This window comes from Sceloporus occidentalis, unplaced genomic scaffold (assembly GCF_023333645.1).
Source record: "Sceloporus occidentalis isolate IW3139 unplaced genomic scaffold, rSceOcc1.0.p SCAF_7, whole genome shotgun sequence".
Lineage (NCBI taxonomy): Eukaryota > Metazoa > Chordata > Lepidosauria > Squamata > Phrynosomatidae > Sceloporus > Sceloporus occidentalis.
In genome coordinates, this window is record NW_028316987.1 from 41,156,968 (window position 1) to 41,181,455 (window position 24,488).

The following is a 24,488-nucleotide window of genomic DNA, read 5'->3' on the forward strand; positions in this document are numbered from 1 at the left end:
TTTCTACATTCTCTTATCTTATCTTTAACGAAGATCTGAAGAGTACTGTGGTTTAATAAATCGTATTTTGTGCTGAGCATATTCTAAAAAAGTATAGTTATTTCCAACTGTGTTCCTTGACTTCCTCATAAATAATTTTTTGAGCGCCGAATAGACATTCACACTATTCAAGCCGTGATCGAACCTACCCATTTCAATTTAATCCACTTTGCATTCACATTCAGCAATGGATCGATTTAACATGGAGTCGCCTCGCAGGGAAGACCATGCCAGATGTACCAAATCAAATAGACAGCACATTCACACTTGCTCTGAATTGATTCATTTCAAAAGAAGTGGGGAATGCCACAGATCCAGAAGAAGTGGTTTAAATGGGTTTGGCGCTGTGACTTCCTCTGCAAACCACTCCAGAAATTTGGCGCAAGTGCGAACGAGGGCCATTTAAACCAGTTCAGATCAGTTTGAAAACTGGCTTATTATGTAGTGGAAATGAGGCCAGGGTCTTCCAGTCTTGTCTCAAACTTTTCCTTTTGGCAAAGTCAACTCACAACATTGTTTAGGATTGTGCAATTAGTCCAATCCTTAAGTTCCTTTAGTATTCATCTTCAAGATACATTTCACAGGCAATACTACCAAAATGAAAAGAATACCTCATATCTAGCTTGTTAATTATAAAGGATTTACTCACCTTGTTGCTGCACACACAAATTAAACTCCCAGTCATACTCCTTTGCTAAAAATTCAGTCTTGGATGCTTTTCCAGATCTGATGAGTGACGCACAATCATTTATTTAAAATACAGTAGGAGGTACATTGGGTTTTTTTAAAATCTGTTTGTGTTTAACTCCAGCATGGTGTGTATTAGTTTTTAAAAAATTAACCTCAGCTGTCACCATTATCACAGCTGTCTGTATTGTTTGTAGCAATTTGTACAAATACCTTTAGATCAGTATACGTTCAGTGGTCTTTCTATTTGATTGCATTTATCCCTATTTCCTTTCTCTCTCAGTACGTAGTATGGCCTTCCTATTTCTCATTGTGTGGCTCGCTGTCAGATTTATTTATCAGAGAAAATAGTTTGAACATTTAGTAGACAACTTTTGCCATTCCACTCTTCAGGAGCTCTATCTCTCTGTATTATAGCTGTGCACTTCTAAGATAGCAGGGTATTGAGTCAACCAACAGAGATATATTTTATCACAGAGACAGAAGCAATTACTGTTAATTGTGATTCACTGCCTCAAAAGGTACAAGGAGCCTATGGTTCAGCTATCCATATATTCATAGTTGTAGCTACGAGATAAATATATCATAGAGCAGGGGAATGAATACCTGTATCCTTGAAAGAACACTACATGGTTTGTTGGACATGACAGTGAAGATAATAAGTTGCATTTGGAAAATTCTGAAAGCCGTATAGTTATGGTTGTAATTTAGAGAACATTTTTCTGACAGGGAATATAAAGTGGGGAGTTTAAAGATGGATCCTGGAAGAAGAGAATAAAACTGAGAGAAGACTGAGAAAGGAACTCCAACAGATGTTCTTAGCTTACCTGTTGGCAATAAACCAATATCTTCTTTAGTGTTACTTTCCTGTGAGTGAAACTCACTCATTACAACTACGGATGTGCTAGGAATCCACTCTGATGGGCTTTTTGTAGGGACTTCATCCAGTCCTCTTCAGACTCTTCCAAGTCAGATGCAAACTGAACTCAGAACCCATACTTTGGTGAATGTCTTGAGATATATCTGAAAACAATGGTGTCATTTGAAATGTACCAACAGAAGAATGTACATATTTCAAAAGCATACAAAACACTGTTTAGGCATGCTTTTGTCAAAGGGTGGAAAGTGTTCAAGCACTATGTACAAGTTAAAACACATTTACAACCATGTATGTGTTTTCAAAAATTAAAAAAGGTACAGATTCCATCCCATTTTTAAAAAATGAACAGGCTCCATTTCAGTGAGACTGGGACCAGAAACAGTGAAAAGTTCTCAGATGCAGATATTATAGGAGATTATCACACCTGAAAATCCCACTGGGATAGACACGGGATTGAAAAGTCAAAACTGGGTGTTATCACACACAGCTGTAGCCAGGCGAGTGCAAGCTGTATGCAGCCCTGATCCCAGTTGCACTTATCCAGTGGCTTTTCAAAAATGGGAGCTTATCGTTCTTGAAAAGCCACTTGATAAGCACAGCTGGGGTCCAGACTGTATGCGTGTTGCACTCACCCAGTCGCAGCTATGTGCAATAACACTTGGTTTTGACTTTTCATTCCCAAGTCTTTCCTAGTGGGATTTCTGGGTGCAATAATCTCCATAGACTGCACATCTCTCATTCCCACCAACTGTGTCTATCTGCATCATAATAGCAGCATAATACACTTCAAAAATGCTGCAGGTGCCTCACATACATTTAAGTTTATTGCACAGGACTTGGAGAGTGAAAATGGAGTGGAATGGAAGGGAATGGGAAGGGAACGGAATGGGGAGAAAACGTATGTTATCGCATGGGAGATCACTGCCGATGCCGCTGGAAGTCCCCAATCCATTCCCCATCTGTCCCACAGCAGCCAATTTTGAAGAACGATTCTGAACAGTCCTTCAAAATCGGTCGCTGTGGAATAGTTGAGGAACAGATTGGGGACTCCTGGTAGCATCAGCGACATTCTCCCGTGCGATAACATACGTTTTCTCCCCATTCTGTTTCCTTCCCATACTCTTTTGTTCCACTCCAAGTCCCATGCGATAAACTTAATTATCTCAGTAATCTTCCTAATAATCCCCTAAATTAGTTCTTTATTCATATTGCTCTCGTGTTGCTGATATGAGAAAGAGGACAAGAAACACTAGCTTACCAAAAACCATCTAAGAAATGGGGCATAGAGCAGCTGAAGGATGATTTAAACCGGAGACTTCCAGCTAGCTGCTCACACTCAGGCTATAATCCTTAGTCCAGTTATATGAGAGTAACTGGACCAGTTGTGTGATCAAATGAGCTTGCACTGTTGGGCATCTGCTGAGGACTGCACTCTGGGAAGAGACATAGTTTTGATCCTTTCTCTTCCTCCTCGCTTTCATCCACTTGTCCTCACAAGGCATGCAGGCAGTGATAATAGTGAAGAGATGAAGAGTTATCCTCTACTTGACTATGCACACTCCCTTAAAGCAACTCTATAAACTAGGCCTAGAATGAATGCCCAGTGACAAATACGGTTCCCAGATCTCAGGATCTGGAAACACTTCTCTAGTCCTCAGGGTGAAGGGCAGGAAGCTCAGGGTGAGAGTACTGTCTTGCAGTGTGTGTGTGTTCCTCATTTGTTAAAAGCAGTGTTTATTTGAATGGCACTTTCTGTGTGACTGTGGTTGATGCTTAATGGCATCATGAGAGGCTGGCCCTTTTAACATCACCAGGATTTGCCACCTGTGACATCACAAGACGTCATCCCTAGGTCTCAGCTCTGAGTGTTCCTCGCCTAAGAAAACCCTATGAAATTAATGTGTTCACTATAGGTTGACAAGTAACTGGAAGACACATACACATATACTCTGCATTAATTAGTTAATTTTTTTAGTTGCTAATAAATTCCCAAACATAATTTCAATAGTAATGAAACACTTTCATTCATTACATGAATAGATATTCTATTATTATTTTAATCATTAGTTTTTAAAGAGACCATAGGCAGAGCTCCTATTCCATGAAAAAAAAACCATCCAGGGCATCTAACCAGAGTCAGTTTCACTGCAAAAGCTTCCCAAGGCTTTATATACTTCCTTATCTCTAGTCTCTGATCACTGATTGGAGACAAGGACAAAAGAATAAGAAAATAATGGCTTAAATTAACTATCCATTATGTGAAAAATTATCAGTTATGGACTTCCTACGCTGAAAGCACAATCTGAAGTAGCTTCCTCTTTTTATTCAAGGAATCTCAACAAATGAACAACACATTATACTTAATGCATTCCTCTTACCTATGTATAAATAAACATAAATATCACTGAAATGCAACTCAGTGACCTCTTTGTAAGGAACTATATTGTGAGTAAAACACTAGGATTTCTCAGCACTGATAAGCAGGGTGCACAGATATTACCGATATGTTGTACAGAGAGATTCATGGCATGTGTTCAAAATTCTTTTCTCATACACTTCTCAGGGCAGTCCCTCATAAATATATGTTGTGCTGGAAACAGAGCACACTGGGGAAAGAATGGTGGGTGGCTTGTGCAGATTTATTTGGATCAGAATTGAACAACCTGTGAGTCTACAAGTACCCAGGCTTAACAATCCTTTTTAGGGGCAAGGGGAGGAGGACCCAGTCTTGGACTGTAAGAACCAAGAGGTTTTATCAAGCACCTGCCAATGGTATGTCACTAGTGGTCAGCAAAAGAAGCAACTGGGATCATCAAACAAAAGCCAGGATTTTCTAATAAGGCATTAAAAATAAAGAATCTTGAATTAAAATAAGCTTTGGCATTCTCCAAGAAACATTTATATTTTCTGTTGAGAAACCACAAGCTACATTTAAGTAACTCCTTGTAAGTTTTATTGCTTTGTATGAATGGGAAAAGGTGCAGGCAGTCTAGCAGCAAAATATCTTGGCAAGTGCAAGAAATTCAACTTCAAAGGTGGCTCCTTCGGATGAGGGTTTTTTTTCTTTTTCTTTGAAAAGATCATTCCAGAACAAAGAAATAGAAGGGAATAAGAAACAGTTTTGTCCATCAATAAAAAGGTGTGCTACAGTAATGAATGGAATACAGCAGGATGGACTTGCCATTGTGTGATATGTATAAGCCAAATGTGAGTTTATCCTGTTAAAATTCTGTTTTTTAGCCTCATTTGATAAAGTCCTTAGGTCCAGCATAGGAAAGAGATAGGAGGAAGGAATGTGATTGATTCCTATTAATACAATGCCACTTCCACTTTCCTCTTCCTTTCTACCATTGCATCTGAATCACTCCTTCTTCGCACTTTCTAATTGACCTCCAAGGTGAAGAAGAAGCAAAGCACTCCACTACTGCAAAGTCTTGCATCATGCACTGCTTGCAGCAAGCACAGCAATGACATGCTTGACAGCTGGCTGACTGATGAGTTCATTCTCATCAATAGCAGTAGGACTGAAGGGCAGCTGGGCTGTCAAGCATTCTACCAGAGCCACGCTAGCCCCTGTAGTTTGCCAAAGCAATAGGGAATGGGGAATGAATCTGAAGGCTTCCATGTCTTTGCTAATTTAATGTAATGAACCATTTTACTAAGAAAGGAAGGGAAAAGAAAAGGGAAGGGAAGGGAAGCAGGATGGTGGTGCCAGCATTCTTGAAATAATAATAATAATAATAATAATATACTTATACCCAGCTCTTCAGCCAAGGCTATCAGAGTGGCTTAGAGCCTTCCTTCTCTGCTTCCTCCTAAAGAAGTGCCCAGCAAGACTCTCTTTCTGAGTCAATAGTAGTTAAGAGACAGGGAGCGAAGGAAAGGACATGTCATGGATGTGTGAGCAAGTATGTGTGCAGTTTTATTGCTGTTTTTTTCCTCAATGACATCCTTATGTCCTCATGAAGATGATTGTGTGAGGGGAGGGGAGAGATGTATTAAGGGAGAACAGAGAAATCCTGAAAGAGAAAGAAGGAAAGGTGACAAATAGAGAAGGTAATTCTGGGAAGCAGTCTATCTAGGGAAGCATTCTAGCAGCAAAATATTTTGGCAAGTGCTAGAAATTCAGCTTCAAGGAATGAAGACTTTTTTTTCTTAAGAAGATCATTCCAGAACAAAGAGAATGAAGAGAATAAGAAACTATAAGCATCTTAGTGGCTGGTTTGGGGAGAGAATATTTTTCAGGGTTTCATGTTCTCAGGAAGAGCTCATAAAACACTGACATGAACATGAAGCAAGATACAGAAGGATGGAGTGGGGAAGAGAGGAGAAGAGAGGAGGCTTCAGAATGTAGCCACAGTAGACTAACAAGATCAGGCTGTCAGAGTTGGGCTGTTTTAAGGGATCATGTTTTCACCATTCCCTGGATTGCTCTGATTCCTCCTGAATATTTCACACGTCAACATGTAACTGAGAGGGACAACAAAACAATTAAGTGCAAACATCTCTTTATTTCATTAGCCTCAGTACAAGGTTAAGAGCTCCAAACCAATAAGTATTGAGGTAAGATTGCTGCAGATAACACTAAAGTTGTTAGATACAGGATCTTTTAAACAAATAATAATAATAATAATAATTTATTTATTTATTTATAGCCCACCCAATCACAAGGAATCTGGGTGGGTTACAGCAATAAAAATACAGAGAATAAAATAAAATAAATGAGAGTGACATAAGACACAGAATTCACAGCTAGACCTGATGGAACTGGGCCTGTCTTTTTCACTCCCTCCCATGTCTGATGATGACAGTAGGTACGGAGGGATGGTTCTTCTTCTTGAGGCAAGAATTTAATTTTAATTAATTTTAATTTAATTCTTCTTATTAAATTTAAGAGAAGATTTGGTGGACAGAGTGATGGAAGTCACAGTAAACGGGGAGAGGAACTAGGTAGGGAAGGCCTGCCAGAAGAGATCCGTCTTAAGAGTAGAGTAAAGGCTGTAAGAATAGAAATGTGGCGGATCTCCTTCGGCAGGTTATTCCATAGCTTTGGAGCAGCGGTGGAGATGGCCCTCTGGGTAACTGAGGTCGGTCTAGATCTTTTTGGCTGAAGTAGATTCTTCCCCAAAGACCTTAAAGTGTTGGACGGACAGTACGGAAGAAGGCATTCCCTTAAGTATTCTGGACCCAAGCCATGTAGGGCTTTAAAGGTAATCACCAACACTTTGTATCTTGCCCGGAAACTAATTGGCAGCCAGTGAAGGGATTTCACTAGAGATGTCATAGACTGAAATCTGGAACCATGGCTCATGCATGCAACTGTTCTTTTCTGGGCTTTGTAGCCCATCTGGAGTTAAAAATCTAGGTTGGAGAAACATAATTTTAAATGGACAAAAAGAGCACTTTTGAAGAATCAATAACAAAATGTGTCCTAATGTCAACAGGAACAATCTCTATGCTGTTTTCTGTAAATCCCATGTTTTATCTTCACAAGAGAAACACAATATCCTCTAAACATGCATATGCATGCATACCTTCAAATCAACTTATGGCAACCTCTTGAATTTCATAATGTTTTCTTAGACAAGGAATCCTCAGAGGTGGTTTTTCCAGTTCCTTCCTCTGAAATGCAGCCTACAGCGCTTGGTATTCATTGGCAGTCTCACATCTAAGTACTAACTAGAACTGACCCTGCTTAAATTCCAAGATCAGACAGGATCTGATTCCTTTGGGTTTTTAGACTGGGAATAATGGAATTAAATAAAGATGGCATGGTGGGGGCTGAGAGACCTCAGTGTTTTTATAAGCTGGCATGGGAACACTGGCTACTTATTGGGAATAACATGCCTTCTAGCTACAGAGGGTTCCAAGACTTCTGTTGCAGTTTGGTTTCATAACAGATTTATGACTTTTGGCTTATTCCATGCTTTGCTTATTGATAAATCCTGGAAAACTGACAGTGATTACCATATCACCAAGATTTCCTAGATGAAAACAGGACACCTGCTGCCAAGCAATATCAAAGTATGGCACACATGGCAACAATTATTTATGAGGAAGAACACATGAGCTAGGAGAGGCTGCAGCAGTTTGCTTTTGCCTACTGGGAAGGTAAGATTCCTCCCCCATCTTCTCCTTTCCCACATGCTGAGTTAATTGAGTACAAATTCCTTTTGTGGTTAGTTTGCAGCAACTGAAGTAAGCTGAGGGCAAATGGGGGACATTTTCAATTCAGCTGAAAAGGGGAGATGCCAGAGGATTAATCAAAACTGTCTCTGCCAGTCAGAACAGATGGAGGGTATGGATTACTGGGTCTTGAACTGATAATAGTATTTGCTACTCTCCTTTCTGTGGCTTACTCTTTATGGCTGCTCAGTAATTGACTCATATTATTTCCACACCTCAGACTCTAACCAACTCAACTCCGCTATAGTTAAAGACAGAGCAGAATGATCTCTAAAATCAACCAGCAGAAGGTTTATCGTAAGGACAGTCCAAATAGCAGGAGGTCAGTTCACCTGGCACAAGAGGCTTCTGCCAATTCCTAACCTGCTGTAGACTATGCATCTTTGAGTTAGGATAACATGGTCTGCCCATCCTTGCCCCTGTATGACCCTGAAGATTTTTTTGCCCACAGCATACATATGTGATTGTCATGAACATTGGCCTCAGATCAGTACTGCATACATTGCTTCTGCTCCTGCTGTATTTAAAAAACATAGCAAGTGTTCTTAAAATACAACATTGTTTTGCAGTTTGCTGTGCAATCTACAGACATTGTTCAGAAGCATTAGGTTAGTGAAGCTTACTACCCCCCCCTCCCCAAGAGGTAGGAGCAGAAGGAAAAGTCTCAAGTTAAGGATTGAGGAAGAATTGATCTAAAACAGGTTCTGAACAGACAGAGGGGTGAAACTGAAGGAACTTGTTGAGGAGTCAACTGGTATACTAGACAAAATACATTTAAGGGCAATTTAGGGCTGAAACAGACCGGCAGTAAGCGCCAGCTTGGGAGCAGTGCGGGGGCATGGCGTTTGGATGACACACACCCCGATGCTCCCCCAAGCTGGTGTCATGCAACCAACCAGATGGTGGGCAGCATTACGGTGCTCCAGTGGCATGGCGTTCAGATACGGCATGGCAGCAAAAAGGACAACTTTTTTCCACCCCATTTTGCCGCTTCTTTTTGGGCTGGAATAATGCTGGATCAGGGCCACGGCATGCAGTTGCTGCAGCCCCGATCCGGTGCTCAAAGGGGCGGTGTCAAGCCTCCCTTTTAGGGCCATCTGTGCAGGCCCTCAGTTGGGTTCATTGTCTTGTGTCTCATGGGTCTGGGCCCCATGTATCTTTGATACTTACACTCCCATTCTATAGCAGGAGTGGGCAGCTGTGGAAGGTATTGGTTCCTCAGGGGACCTTGGAAGGTCTAATCCCCTGCCACATCTTCTCCCACAAAAATGGCCCTTCTACAGGCAATTTCACCATGTTTTGGAGGGGGGCTTCCTGAGTCATTTAACCCCTTTTTTAACAACAGGAAGTGAGCAGAAGTCACTTCTGTGGCAAAAGTGTGCATATGAGCACTAGAATTTAGAAAAACTGCATCTTAAAAAACAGCAGCTTCTGTATATAAAGATGTTGAAAAATATCAGGCTCAGGCCCAGGATAGAACTTGAGGCACACCACTACTCACTTCTGTCCGAAATGGAGAGAAACCACTGGTAAGCTTTCTTTGGATTCATTCTGTCAGCCAGATACAAATCCACTTAAAAATAACATTGCCTAGTCCATATTTTACCAGCTTGTCTGCAAGAATATCATGGGGAACCTTGTCAAAAAGCCTTATTACTACCTCCACAGCACTCCCCTGATCTACCAAGCTTATTTCTATCAAAGGAGATTGTGTAACAGTGAACAGTGACCAAATTATCAATGGGGAATTTAATTAGCTCAAGGTCACAAGAGGAAGCCTGTTACCACACCTCAGGGATCGCCCCTTCGATCTGTATACCAGGAACTAGAAATCCAGAAATGAGGCAGAGGCTCTAAGTACAATCTATGGCCTGTTACAGACAGCCAAAATAAAGCTGCTTTGAGTCACAGTGGAGGTATGGTGTTTAAATGATGCATGCGTCCTAAGAGTCCAGAAGTCACACCAAAGCCACACTCCATCCCTAAGGACTGGAGCGTGGCTTTGGTGTGACTTTTGGACTCTTAGGACGTATGCATCATTGAAACACCATTCCTCCACTGTGACTCGAAGCAGCTTTATTTTGGCTGTCTGTAACAGGCCAATGTCTCTTTTATTGGAACAGGGATTCAAACATACAGGCACATATGCTCATACATTCATAAAAGACTCAGGAAATAACATTGTAAATGTGGGATAGATATTAGGCTTTCTAATGGAGATACTCACCTAACATAGAAGTTGGTGGATCCAATTTGTGTGTGTGGGTTTGCAGGTCTGGTTCAGCAGACAAGTCAGAGAGAGAGAGAGACTGACTTTTAAAACTGACATAACTATTGGCTGCCAGCAGTGAATGGCTGGCTGCTCCTCCCCAAATTTGGGAGACCCTTTAAGGATTTAACCGGATCTCCAGACAGAGGGTAATCAAAAGAGACTGTTGGATGTGTATTTCACATCTTCCCACAAATGTTTCCATCTCCCCAAGTTTCCGACAGAGCAGGGACCCAAATGGCTATGCAAATGTCATTCTTTTGATTCATCTGGCTCCCCCTCAATCACAAAGAGAGACACTTCCTTGAGACACATGATAGCATCTTTCCTGAGAGCACTTAGCAGCTCCTTGCATGATTTCATCTATTTCCAGGGCTGGGAAAGGAAATTCATTTACATCTCAAAACCTATGGTTTCCCTTTTTTTTCAGTGGGAGATCACATGCTAGGGCCATATAGCTGCTCAGGTCAAGATGCACTTTTGATATCAAGATGCAGGCCAGAGATTATAATTTAGATATATTAAAAAGGTGTAGATCAATGCCTATCATTTCGTAGATCAATGTCTATCAATTGAGAGAGAGAGAGAAGATTTGTTAGCTAGCATGACCTTTTATGAAAAAAATTCTGAAGTTATACTAATCATAGTATTCCCATGATCACAGCATCAGGTTTCACTGATGCCTATTAAATCATATTTGCCTTCCTGTATTATCAGTTGGTCAAATGCAGTCTCTTTCCGACCAGGTATTCCCACGTTCAGTTCTGCTTCTCCTTTGTCCTCTCTTTTCTCTTATCACATTTCATGAGTTTCTAAGCATGTGATTTGATAACACGGGAGTGACAGTAATATGCTGGTTCTGGATCATTGAGCATTCCTGGCTGGGAAGCAGTACTGTAACAGGAATTGCTCTTTGTGGCTGATAGATTGAGCGATTGTCAGTGAACTCCCACATAAGATTTTAGCATAGAGGAATGACAGTAATATATTATTCAGAAAATGGTAGAGGTTGGTCTTTTGCATTAATTGTTAGAGAGCGTTTAGTAAATCAGAATTTAAACAAGAGCACAATGATTCAACCACTAGAGAAAAGTATAAAGGATCCATTCAGTTTCTTGCATTCTCAGGGCCACTAGTTGTGTCACAAGGGATCTGTGTTCACAATTGCCTGAATTTAAAAATGGTTAATTGCAGCTGCTGGTGAGGGATGGCTAATTCACATCAGAAAGATCACAAGAGTAAAAGATTTTTTTTCCTGAGGCAAAATGTTTTCCATTTTCCCTTTAATATTTGTAACCTGTTTTTCCCAACAAGAATCAGTTGAAAGCCGCTAACAACATCACATCACATTGAAACAAATGCAATAATACCAGAAACAAACCCATAATATGCCACAGTAAACTATCAATAAACTTTCAAATCAGTACCTAAGGATGGGAGAAGATTATGATCTTGCAGCAACGTATTTTTAAGAACTGCCTTTGAAAAGGCAGCACCAAAACATTTTAACAACAAATGGTACAACACACTCCAGTTAAGATGCGTAGGCCAAAAAAACTTTGGAAGTGACTAGCAAGGCACTAGTAAATGAACTAGATAACAATTTGCATAGTTTCATGATAGCCAACTCCTTCTGGGGTAGCTACCTCACTATTTCTAGTGTTAGGGCCACTCCTAGTATCTCAGCATATCTGTGTTAAGCCATCCATCTTAGTCATAGAAGATTCAGTCTAAAATCTTTTGGGTTCAGTGCCCTACCAAGCTTTAGTGAATGTAACTCAAACAAATGTATATTCCTCCTTTGTGTTTCATGTTCCTTTACCACTTCTATTGTCGCCTCATATTAAAAACACCAGCACATATGTAACACTAAACAGAGATAGGTCCAAAAGAGAAAGAGAAGATGTGAGTTTGCACAGTGTTACATTTACACTGAATCAATAGAAAAAGGTCAAAGTATGGCTTCTGTTCTAGAATTTCAAGAGATGACAGCCGCCATACCAGATCAAACCATTTAGCTGACTCTCACATACAATAGTTGGCAACAAACCTTCATCTAGAATTCCAGATAAGAGTATTTTCTAATGTACCTGGAGATACAAGGGGCAGAGCACATGCGCTCTATCACTAAGCCCTTCTCCATTAAAACTACCAACTATATCAGCTGCTTTGCATGCATACACTACTCTGGATTCAAACCATTTCTTCACTCTCAGCTAAAGCATGTTTACTACAACAGTGTTTAAGAGTTATGCAGTGTTTAAGAGTTACGCATAATGTTATACTCCTGTTACCTTCCTGGCATTGAAAAAAACATGAACGGATGCTCTACTTGACTTTAAAGCCAATGTAGGTACCTTTAGTAGTGCAATTAAATTTCCCGTCAGTAAACCTTCTTTTGTTGTTTGTGATCATCAAGAAGATTGATGCTTTCCTTATAAAGTCAAATTGATTTCCTCACTTCGGGTTTAAGTGCAGCAAATGAAAAGCAATGTGTTTAAAACCTATTTACTTTTCAATCATTCCTATCACTCTTAAGACATAATAAGAGAGAATATTGTGGCACCTTGAAGACTAAACCATTTACTTCCAATGAGCTCCCGTAAGCAAAAAGCCTACTTTATCAGATGCATGAAGCAGACAGGAAAGATTGTGGAGATTAGACAGAGGGCAGTGGGGGGGATTGCACTTGGGACCCACAGCAACATGCTATATTGTATCCACTCTCATGAAAGGAAGGGTTCCCTCCTGGATTTTTGCTGTTCCCTCCAGAATACAGTACTCTGTTTCACCTCTCCCCACAAATTCCATTTTTTCCAGAGCTTACAGAAAGTTAGTTTGGGGGACTACAACATCCCCAGATGCAGAGCCAGTGGTCAGGCTCAACAGTACTGCAAGTGAAAATGACCCCGGGATTATTGTTCATCAAAAATTGAACATGAGCCAGCAGTGTGATATTGCAGCAAAGAAGGCAAACGCAATCTTAGACTGCATTAATAGAAGCGATAGTTACCGAGTTGAGGGAAGTAATCATTCCACTATATTCCTTACTGGTCAGGCCTCATTTGGAGTACTGAGTTCAGTTCTGGGTGTCACATTTTTTAAGATGGATATAAACAAGTTCAAGCAAATTCAGAGAAGGGCAATAAGGACGATAACAGATACAAAGAACAAAACATCTGAGGAGAAGTTGAAGGAGGCGGGCATGTTCAGATTGGTAAAGAGAAAACTGACGTGATTTCACTCTTTACATACCTCAAAGGTTGCCACAAATAGGAGACTGAACATTTGTTCTCTACTGCCTCCAAGGATAGAAATAGGCCTAAATGGTTTTAAGTTACAGGAGGGTAGATTTTGATTGAACAGTAGAAGGAACTTCTTGATAGTGAGAATGGTTTGGCATTGGATCCAATTGCCTGGAGAGGTGGTGGAGTCTCCTCTGGATGTCTTCAAAAAGAGGCTGGACAGCTAGATGCTGGGGATATTCTAGTTGGCGATCCTTCATTGAATAGCAGGTTGGACCTAGTGGCCCACAAGGACCTTTCCAACTCTATAATTCTATTATTCCTTCCATGGCTGCCTGGAGAGGGAGAGCACAAGGGCAGGGGGAGGAAGAGAAGCACAGAGAGCGGAAGGCAAGATAGGCAGGAAGGAGGAAGAAGCATAGGTTGGTTTGGTTTGTTTTCTGTTGGATGCCATGTTTGCTGCCAAAATTTAGTGGCAAGCCAGAGTGGACAAAAGAAAACTTGCTGGGGGGCCATTCAGACTATCTTTTACCCCAGTTCAGAAACCGGATTAAAAGCGGGAAGTTCATACTGGCACCGGTTTTTTACACTCGAATTTGAGCTTTGCACACCCGTTCAGGGGCAAATCCTCCTTGACGCGGATCTTTTGAAAGCAGAGTTTTTCCTGTATCTTTTGTGGAAAAAACGGGTGCCGGCAAATGTGAACTTGGCCCCGGTCATGTTCGGGTCAAGTTCAGGGGAGGAATTTAGGTCAGAGGGAGGGCAGAGGGCGGAACATGCCTCCCCTCTCGCTTTCTCTCTCTCTCTCTCTCTTGTAATGTTATTTTTGACAGACTATGCAAATAGTTCTACAGGTCGATACATATTGGTATAATGTGTCTGCCTGTGCTACATTTCCCTTTCATTTGCTTGCTGCCGGCACGGCACCTCACTTTCCAAGTGGCTTTTTTTTAATTATTTTTTGTGTGTGTGACAGAATATGCAAATGTGTTTCCTTTTAAATTTGGCAAATTGATACAATGTGTGAATGCTTTTGCTACATATATATATGTATATGTAAGGCATTCTGGGGTTGCAAAGCAAGAGGATGCAGAAATGGCATTCTGAGGGAAGGCTAGATAGCATTTTGGGGTTGAAAACAGAGGCAGAGCAAGGAGATCCAAAGAGGAGGGAAGGATAGATGGGATGTTGGAGTTGAAAACGGAGGCAGAGCAAGAAGAACCAAAGAGGAGGAAGGATAGATGGCATTTTGGGGTTGAAAACGGAGGCAGAGCAAGGAGATCCAAAGAGGAGGGAAGGCTAGATGACATTTTGAGGTGACAATTGGAGGAAAAGCAAAGAAAGAGGATGCAGAGATGGCATTCAGGTGGCCTCCCCTGCAAGTGACATTTGTTGTTATTGTTGTTGTTGTTGTGACAGATTATGCAAATGCTTTGGGCTGGAAGGTAAGGGAAGAGGTTCCAAAGAGAGCTGCAGAAACCCATGACTTTGGGTGAGTCACACTCTCTCAGCCTCAGGGAAAAGGCAATGGCAAATCTCCTCAGAACCAATCTTGCCAAGAAAACCCCAGGATGGGGTCGTTTTAGGGTTACCATCATCTGTAATGACCCAAATACATACAACACCTGGAGGTTTTTAAATTTGACAAGTTGACAGAATATGCGCACACTGTCACCAGTTTTGTTTTTTTAAAAGGAGGGAGGAAAACACCCATTCAGTTGGCTAATAGCTGTAGGATATGTCACCTTTGACAAAAACGGAAGTGAATTTGATTGACAACAAAGGAGGATCCATTTTAAAGCGTTACTGCAAATGTGAACTTCAGAGAGGCAAATTGCCCCGATCGACGTAAAGGGTAGTGGGCACTTCTTTCCAAGCAGATTCGATATGGAGGACCCCGATCTGCCCAGTTCTATCCAGGACAAATGAGCGAGTGGAAATGGGGTCTGGGAGACACTAGGGCTATAAAGGAGGCTTCAGGGACTACCCGCAGCACATGGGCCACATGATTCCCACTCCTACCGTAATGTCTAGTATGATCCTCAGAACTCAGAAAGGAAGTAATGGATAGACTAGTGGTTGGCAAGTATTGGAAGCTAAGAGGCTGCATTAGTTCTCCCAGTAGACTTGGAGACTGTACTCACTCACCCACCTCACTCACCCTGCAAAAAAACACCAGAAAGTATTTTTGCATCCCTCTGCCTTCTGTGTGTGTGCGCGTGTGTGCGCGCATGTGTGTGCGTGTGTGTTTTGCAATGGGGGAATGGAGTGCGATGTGCCATTGCCACAGCCCTGATTTTGCCTTTCCACGGCACAAAAGAGCTGCAAAAAGTGGCCCCATTCTGCACCATGGAAAGGGCGCCATAGCTGCTGGTGCATGGCTTTTCTGTGCTCCTTTGACGCTGCATCATGTAGGGGCACTGTGTAGGGGCACAGTGCACGGTGTCACACTGGCCTGGGGATGGAGTCAAGTCATGTGTCATGTGGATGCCACACCCCAACTCCGCCCCCAGGCCAGCCTTAATGGCCAGTCTGTACAGCCCATAGGTTCACAAGTTAGAAAAGTCAGTAACCCTGGCCACATATCCCTTAGAAGAACAACAAATGAATGGAAGAGGCTTAGGACCCTTTTGGCAGCATGTCCTTTAACTGACTTCCAGGAATCGAAGGTCCATGGGGCCTGCACATTATGTTTTCCCTTGCAAAGGACATTGACTGCATGTAGGGAGCCAACATGTATCCATTTGTGTGTTTTTAGCCCCCTGTGTAAATCAGGCATTGAAGTTTGAGGAGTTTACAGGAGTTTGAGACAGGGCCAAAAAGTGCAAGTCCCACTCTTCTTTCTGCATGCAGTGATGTGCACGCATAATGAATATGTGATCTGTTTTACCATCTTATTCAAAACATGGAACAGATAATTGGGGGACTACAGCTCCCAGATTACCCTAGAAAGCAATCAGCAAGCTGTTTGCAGGATTCGAGAGATGTAGTTCAAGGAAGTAACTTTACTACACTCTGGTCCTATCTTTTTAAGTGTGTTTCAGAATACCCTGAATTCTATATTTCACTGTGAAAAAGTTGTGTGAATATGCCCTAGTAGTAAAGACATCGATTTTTATAGGCCCAATTCAATTTGGAAGTTATATGTGCAGTAGTAAAGGACACATGTGCCCTACCACATTTATAGTATATACACTAGACCAACTTTGAAATCTACCCATCATTTGCAGTGTAAATTTTATTAGGAGATTTCTCTAAGTATGCAGAAAAATTCTTATAAACACATAAATGCCTCTTAGCATTAAAGTGTGAACATTTAAGCATATTTTTGACATCACTTTCCTGTGCAAGTCAATCATGCTTTCAAAAATGGAGCCCATCTTCACTTCCTCACAGCAAGCAACAACTTTCAGAGGTTTCTTAATTGGCCAGAAATGCCAGGCAATGTGATGTTTTCTTGATCAGTATCATTTGCACATCTTTATTCATAGCCTACACTTTTTAATAGCCGACAGCACTAACCATAAAACTGTGAGATGAACTCTGATCTCCATTTATCTTCTACCCACCTTTCAAACACCAGAGGAGATGTCTTACTCAAAAGATAACCTGGATTCTCATACAAAATACCCTCCCCCCAGAAAAACCCTCATTTTTTATTGCTACATAGTTGCTGAACACCTGTTCTTCGTGTCATACAGAACAACATTAGGCAATTAAAAACTTACAGAACAAGGAGAAAAAAACAAAGCCAGGCTGAGGACAGGGAATTGCACATTAGACAGTAATGGCAATTTCCACCATTCTGTGCTAATTTATGGATCTGTTCAGAGCAAAACTACAAAAGCAAGAAATTACATAGATTTGTTAGAACTAAGCTCAGAAGAAGAGTCGGGACACATTTTTGCTATAGCAACTTCAGCCGTGTTCACTTGGCTCTGTGCTACACAGTGCATTACACAGCTACAACAGCCCTCTCATGGGAAATAAACCTGCAATTATTAAATCAGGAGACCTACTGTAAAGCCAGCATGGAGTAGGTTTGAGCATTGGCCTGCAACTCTGGAGATCAGAGTTCAAATCCCTACTAGGTCATGGAAACCCACAGAGTGATCTTATGCAAGTTATGCACTTTCCATTTCAGAAAACCCTATGATGGAGTCGCCTTAGGATCACCATGATTCAGAAATGCCCTAAAGGCACACAACAACGATTGTAAGATAGCTCCCATACAAACATGTAGTAGTTCCCTACAAACAGTGACCAGAGAGCTAAAACATTTAGCTCTACCTTGTAGTAATTTATCTGTTTAAGTACTTCTTTCCTATCCTGAATCACAAGTTCTCAGGGCAGTGTACAGATGAAATCAATGTAGAACTATTCAAATTTTAAAACATTGAGGAATATTGTGAACAACCTGAAATCATAGTAAACAAAACAAATTAAAACAATTAAAACCAACAGTGCTGCTGGTGCTTCCCATATGAATGGTGTGCTAAACTCATGCCAGGTTTTGGCTTGTTTTAAAAGAGGCCTCCAAAGTACTGAATCATATTTCTATAAATTTTTAATACCTTGCAGAAATCCTTTAAACCTAAGGCTGGACTAAGACCTGGAATCATGGCTCCACTACCATGGGAGCAGAACAACCAGGTACCACTGTCACAAAGGTTTTTACAAAGCCAGACCTTTCCTCTCCCTCTTAGCTTCACTGCAGTCTTCACAGTACTGGGCAGGGAGGAAGAATGGCTGTTCCTTGTTGTTGTTGCTATCTGCCCTCAAGTTGGTCTCTGCTCATGCCGACCCTGTAGAAATCTCCAAGATCTTCTGTCCTCAACTTCTCTGCTCAGGTCCTGCAAATTCATGCCTGAGATCTTTCTGAGTTTATCCATCTGGTCTTTGGCTTTCCTCTCTTTCTGGTGCCCTCCAGCTTTCCTAGCATTATTATCTTTTCTACTGAGCCATGCCTTCTCATGATGAGACCAAAGTATGACAGCCTCAGCTTAGTCATTTTAGCTTCCAGGGAGAATTCATGCTTGATCTGTTGACAAACCCACTTGTTTGTCTTTTTGGCTGTCCACGGTATCCTCAGCACAACTCTCCAGCACCACATCTCAAATGAGCTGATTTTCCTCTTAGCTGCTTCTTCACTGTCAGGCTTTCACATATGTAGATGGTAATGGAGAAAATGGTAACTTGAACAATGCTAACTTTAGCTCAGTTGAATATCTTTACATTTTAGGATCTTGTCTAGTCCTTTCATAGCTGCCCTTCCCAATCCTAGTCTTATTCTGATTTCTTGACTGCAGTCTCCATTCTTAGCAATGTTTGATCCAAGGTACAGAAACTCTTTGACTATTTCCTATTTCTGCCTTCCTCAGCATCTGCAGACTATCTCTTCTTTTGCTAGCTTTAAATCCAAATTAAAAACTTTCTTGTTCTTTGAAGCATTTAGAACTTAATTTTAATACTGTTGTATAACTTAGATTTGATTATATGTATTATCTGTTTTTACAGTTTGTATTTTAATTGTTTAATTACTGTATAGTTTTATACTTTCTTTAGATTGTACGCCATTGGCAGGTTTTAACGATGAACTGATGATGTCTGTAAAGTGCCATGTAAAGTTATGATGCTATGTAATAAACACTAATGATAATAATAATAATTTCTATTTCTTCATTGTCTAGAATGAATTGTAATTCCTCTGTGGTCATTCTTTTTGTTTTCTTGATATTCAGTTGTAAACCTGCTTTTGCACTTTCTTCCTTGATGTTTCTAGTAACAACCAATTGGCTAGACTGTTGAAAGATCTCTGCCTAGACTTATGGAAGTACTGCCAGGGGCTCATCCTCCAACTCAGAGGATGATGCCAAAGCTATGTCTATGGGGACTGACAGACCTAACAATGCAATATAGGACTGAAAATGGTTTGCAACAACAGACTTCAGGATCAAAGCTCTGGAGCAATGATATCACCTAATACACTCCTTTAACTTCCCTTTTGTCTCTAAGCTTAGCTACAATCCACACAATAGCAGGGGAAGTTAATCCTATCAGTAAAACTTTGCAAGGTATCTCTGTTGCAATGTGAAGTATCTGGAATTACCTTGTTCTCCAGTGGGAAATTAAAAGCTACAAGCTTAGACCTGCTTCTTGATCTATATCCCTCTTACACTACAGTGCTATAGCACTTTCATCCCAGTGCATCCTATGGAATCCTGGGATTTGTAGTGCGGTGTGTCACTAGAGTTCTCCAGTAAAGAATACTAAATTCCTCACGAAGCTACAAATCCAGATATGCCATAAGATGGAACCATGGCAGTTATAGTGGTATTAACATGCTATCATTGTGTAGTGTGAAAGACATCCTAGTTTGTGATAAGGAGCAACACTGCTGTCTGCATTGTCAGACACTCCATGGGGTCTATCATGATGTGTTTTTGCCAGTCAGAATTTAACACTGCAGCACTGCTGACTCGCCTTCCTCTAGGGTTGCCTGGTGTCCTTTATTATAAGAGATTTGAGGGCTGGAAAGCTTGTCTTTTATCAGATTGGCAAGTGTCTCTCATTATAAGGAATGTCCCTTATTTAAGGAAAGCTATTTCTTTTATATAGACTGAATGAGATGCCAAAAAAAAAAATCCCACACATTTGGCAGGTTATGGCCTTCCATGAAGACAGAAATGTGTGCATCACTTAATTTATGGATGTGGGCTATATGTTCATTATACAGAGAAATACATGGCTAAGTTAATTGAAATCAATACCTTCATTTGGTGTTTAGATAGATCCCAAGATTGTCAATAGCTACTCTTTGATTGTCAGCTCTAAGTGTCATGAATGGCAACTGTCCCTTATTGCTGTTTTGAAAATCTGGCAACACAGACTCCCTCAAAATAAGTAGTCTCTCATTTTTTTTCAGCATCCTTCTCACACTCCCTGAAAAAAACCACCTAAGAGCCAAGTAAACAGTGCTAAGAAAGTGAATGTATAGTTGGCCCTCCATGTTTGCGGCTTTGACTTTTGCAGATTTGATTATTCACGGATTTGAGCAGTATGTTCTCTCCAGGAATCTCTAGGTTCTCCGGCACAACTCTATGGTCAACATCCTCCAAAAGCCCTGCTTGAGGACCTAGACGTTCCTAGAGAGAACATTTCTCTAGGCATTTGTTGTCCATAGAGTTGTGCTGGGGATTCCTAGAAAGGTGTACTCTGGTTAAAAAACGGCTTTTTATTTGAAGTTTTTTCACTTCCACAGGGGTCCTGTGCCCCTAACTTCAGCAACTCTGGAAGGCCTACTGTACTTCTGACTTATTCTAGTTACTGCTCAGCAGATTGTCCATGATCTAGCTAGTCACATTTGAATGGCACCATTTGTAGTGGGAGACTGCATATCCAAGACACTGTCCTTAAAATCAATGATTCTTAAAGTGCACCCACTTTTGCCAGGATCATTAGTGTTCTGATAGGCAATGTTCCCAGGGACTCCACCAATTAGAGCAAAGATCAAATGCCATCTCATCATTCCTTTCAACCATTACAGCCCATCTACTTTATCCCCTTGAACTAAAATTAGAATCATAAGAACAGATTTGAGGAAGCTCTCTATTAAACACTTTTGATGGACCTCTGCCTTTGGGGGAGGTACCCCTTAAAAGCGGGAAGGTTATCTTGTAGCACAGACATTCAATGTGCAAGTTTTAAAACTATTTGGGGTAGCAAAGCTCCAATGAAGTAGGGCCCATTTTGTTGTTGTTGTTGTTGTTGTTTTACAAATGCTCAGTGCTCTGTGATGGAAAATAAGATGGTGTTCTCAGATGGAACTGAGGTGGCCAAAAATAAGTCCTCCAAGGCACTGGGGGCAGGCAGATATTAATACAGGGGACTTGGTGGTGATCACAAGTTTGATAAAGAATCAAGACAGATCTTGGAGAAGTGACATTGTTTTTTGTTTGGTTTTTTTATTGGCTGTGGGTTCCTGGGAGTTTTAGTCCAGAAAAGGAATTTTCCTAAGCTCTGAAGGATGCCTACTGCTTTTTATGTAGCTCAATCCCATTTTGAATTGGTCATGCTGATGAAGTGCTACTCCTATCATACCTCACAATTGCCCAGGCTGTCAGAGCCTGACCAGAATTCTACAGTACCTGGAGGAGCACAGGTTCACCAGCTCTTGTGTTAAGGGACTGATGCTAGAAAGTGAGAATGTGGCTTTGAATGCTATCAATGTTCAAAACTTCTAAATACAGAACAAGACGCATATCACATTGTGTGTGTGTGCGCGCGCGCACGCGCGCGTGTGTAATGCACGTCAATGCGGTACACAGCATTCCTTAGATTATGTATATTAGCAAGTTGTCAGATTCCACAGGGCAGCCTTCATAGCAACTGCAGCAACATTCCTTGAGCAACTGTCACATTTCTCTGAGACCTGTTGTTCTAATTTGACAAAGGGTCACAGGCATGGCAGCTTTGATTGGAGCAATGCTCTGAACTGCATGTGCTCAGCCCCTACACTTCCATCTGAAAAGCCACACTGCTTCAAGAAAAGCAGCCTATGGCAGAAGAACACATGCATCTTCTTCACTAACCACCTCATTGACCTATAAAAGTCAACCAGAGCTGTTAGTTAACTGCAGCCTGTTACCCTCAAACTCCTAATAAAGGAAGCCTTGCATATTGAGAGAAATGTCCCACAGATGGGGTGGCTCGGGAGGGAGGGAGCCTTGATTAAACTAGGTTGTTCCGCTAAGAAGTCCTCCGTGTGTTCTCTGAGCTATAGCTGTTAGCGTTGCAGCAGGGTGACAAGAATTGCCTTTTATCTAATTGGAAAACTCCCACTGAGTTTCAAAATACTCATTTAGATCAGCAAATCAATAACAGAAATGGGAAGCGCATGAGTGTAGAGGGACCACAGAGTCTGCGCAAGACCTAGATGCACCTATTAATTCTTGCTAGTTTGTTGCAGTTGTTCACTCTGAGAGCCTGCAAGATTTCATCAAACAGAGTGCCACAGGCTTTATTGTAAAGCCAACCTTTGTAACTCTTTCTCACCACAAGGACACATTAGGTAGAGTCTGAAACACCTCAGTTTCCTTTGTAAAAAGCTCATTTTCCACAGCACATCCCCCTAAGCCTTTTCCTTCTTCCCTTTTTTGCCATGCATCTCTCCTTCTCCTGCACTATCTTGGAAAGTGTTGTGGAAGACCAGACTAAAGGGCTAGATTTCTGAACACAAACAAGCGGGCAAGCTAATATGAACTTGAAAGAAATATGCTGGTACAGAAAGAAAAGGGAGTAAAGAGTGTCAGTATTAATGCTTCTGCTTCACTTTACTTCCAAATAGTGCTTATTTAGTCATTTGCCTACATATATTCACAGAAATATGGAATAAAAATAGTTATGCAGACTGGCTCTACCTCTAATTTTCCTGTGTCTTCCAGCCCCAGACTCTCATAAGGATGGTGCCCACATACTTTCCCCACCTCTACCTGCAAAGGTTATTTCTCCCTTCTCTCATGAAGTTACTCTCTGTTTTTCTTTGTCTGGAAGGAGCACCCATGAGGCCCCAACAAAAATAATGGATGCTACAAGCTCATTTTACGCTAGCCCCATTGCATTCTGTTTAACATAAATACCAAATATTCCTAAAACCATCTCCAACTTGTCTAAACCCTTCTTAAAATTAGGTGCTCAGAACTTAATAGAGTACTCCAGATAAGGTCTGACCAGTGCAGAGTATTGTGGGAGCATTACTTCCCTTGACTTGGAAACTATGCTTGTATTAATGCAGGCAAAAATATTATTTGCCTTCGTTGATGCAGCATCACACTGCTGGATCAAGTTCAATTTATGATCAACAATAATCCTAAGGTCCTTTTCTCATGTACTACTGCTAAGCCAAATGTACGCAGCTTTCAGCTTATGCTGAAGCAGCACCGTGGGAAAAACAATGGTGTGCACACCCATGGTGCATGCACACCACATGCACACACCCCATTGTTTTCAATGGATCTTAGGCATATGCGTTCTTCCCTTATGCGTGGAGGGGGGGGGTCTGGAATGGATCCCCCACATAAGGGAAGGGCCCACTCTACATCCTGAAAGGAATATGAATACTTTAGCCTTATCAGCACAGAATTTATTTTTAGAACATTGCATTTTGCTATCAGCTTTCCCAATCTGGCATGTGTGAAATCTTAACCCAATCCACTAGATTATCACAGAATAATACTAAAGAATAATAGAACAGAAAATAATAAGCTTTCTTGCCTTGAATTGCCATATCTTAATTAGCACTAAAAGACGCCATAATCTCTTTCCAAAGTCAAAGTCCAGTGCTTTGGGTACCAGTTTGTTGCCATGGAAACATCACAAACAAGCAGACATTATGTTTTTTCTCCTTAAGTGCAAAAGAAAGCAGGTTGTTGAGTATCACATTTTTTAAAAAAAATACAAAAATAGCTTTAACAAAATGAAAACTGTTCATGGGGTAAAAGAACATGCAAGGCACATGAATGTACATTCTGCTGATATCTAAGAAGGGTTTAAGAATATCAAAAGATATGTGTGGTTACAGTCCAAAGGCCAGGATAACATGGATGCCCGTCTTCTCATGTGTCTCATGGATGCCTGTTATTTCATGTGCCTCAACAACTGGTTTCTAGAAGCATACAGCAGGAGAAAAGAACATGCTGAGGAAGGAGGAGAAGAGATGGATTGCAATTGGGATGGGACTCATCCCTGCTAAGCAAAAGGTGCTCCCCACCCTGGAGAGCACACCAGCTGCCCAGTTGTGGCGCTTCTGCTCATTCTTTCACAAGGCAGAAGTGGGCAGAAGGGAGATGTTCTGGTTCCTCTCTGATGAGGCTGAGTGTCTGGCAGGCAAGCAAGCAAGCAGGCAAGCAGTCTAAGAGGGCAAGCCAGGAAGAACCATGAGCAGGGACAGGGAGCTGGGCAATGGGAGAGACCTATCTTAATCCCATGCTAAAAATGTCACTCATGCTCGATTTGCCACTGTTGTTCCCCTTACTGCTGCCACGGCCACCACCACTACAGCTCTACACAAGCCTAACTCTATAGAAGCACTGCACGCAGGCCAGCAGCAACTCACTGCAAAGGTGGAGTGAGGGGAGACCAAGGAGCATTCTGCACATGTTCAATGACACCTTCTAGTTATTCT